The sequence below is a fragment of the Propithecus coquereli genome, unplaced genomic scaffold (assembly GCF_000956105.1).
Source record: "Propithecus coquereli isolate 6110/MARCELLA unplaced genomic scaffold, Pcoq_1.0 Scaffold9, whole genome shotgun sequence".
Lineage (NCBI taxonomy): Eukaryota > Metazoa > Chordata > Mammalia > Primates > Indriidae > Propithecus > Propithecus coquereli.
In genome coordinates, this window is record NW_012155284.1 from 11,245,112 (window position 1) to 11,246,073 (window position 962).

The following is a 962-nucleotide window of genomic DNA, read 5'->3' on the forward strand; positions in this document are numbered from 1 at the left end:
CCCGGCTAATTTTTTCTATATATTTTTAGTTGGCCGATTAATTTCTTTCTAATTTTAGTAGAGGCGGGATCTCGCTCTTGCTCAGGCTGGTCTCGAACTCCTGAGCTCAAACAATCCGCCCTCCTCAGCCTCCCAGAGAGCTAGGATTACAGGCATGAGCCACCGCGCCCGGCCTGCAAAATACTTCTTGATAATGTATTACTATTATAATCTTTCTGACACTCATTTTTTTCCCTTTTAAACTAAAAAAAAAAAGCCATAGAGATTGGTTGTTATAAGTTTTAAATAAAATCATCCCCACTTTCCTCTTCATAGGTAACCAATCTGATACATCCTTCTAAACTTTTCCTTTGCGTCTCCATGTATACATACATATTATATACATTCACACATTCATGTTTGTACACATATTTTCATATTGCTATGTGACTTTTCATGTAATATATATTGAAGATCTTTTGCCACCATTATTAAATTAGGAAAATTATTTTAACTTTTTAGTTAAAAGTTGGGTTCTTTGATTTTTATAGTTCCAATTAATGAAGTCTTCATGTTGGGCTAAAGATGAAAAACCAGGTGAAGAAGCCATACCTTGATGAGCAGACATTCCCAGTTCATGTTAAAGAGGAGAAAAAAATAACAGCTTCATTTACTAGAGGGTAAAGGTTGGGGATAGGAGAGGAAAGGGAGGCTCTTAAACAAAGGCCATAACCCCTTAACCACTGACCCCCTGGGCAACACAAGGGGATCCAATTCACCTCCCCAACTTATAAATCATTATTTGCCATTAATTAGTCTCGTTAAACGTATCACTGGTCTTTCCTGTGAAGGCTTAGAATGTTCTCTGGTTATTTAAACCTGGAATTACTGATATTTGGATTTGGGCTCAAACTTGCTTCTTGGGCTTTGCCCACTGCAGCAGTTCACAGTTCTTTGGCTAAAAAATAAAAACCAGGCCGGGC

The 962-nt window shown here is 37.7% G+C and overlaps 1 protein-coding gene across 1 annotated transcript in view; it reads right to left on the reverse strand.

Annotated features, from left to right (window-relative positions):
* The window catches only part of SLC30A5 (solute carrier family 30 (zinc transporter), member 5), a 63,698-nt gene that overhangs the window by 50,179 nt on the left and 12,557 nt on the right, over nucleotides 1-962 (reverse strand). The gene's annotated exons all lie outside the window — the stretch shown is intronic.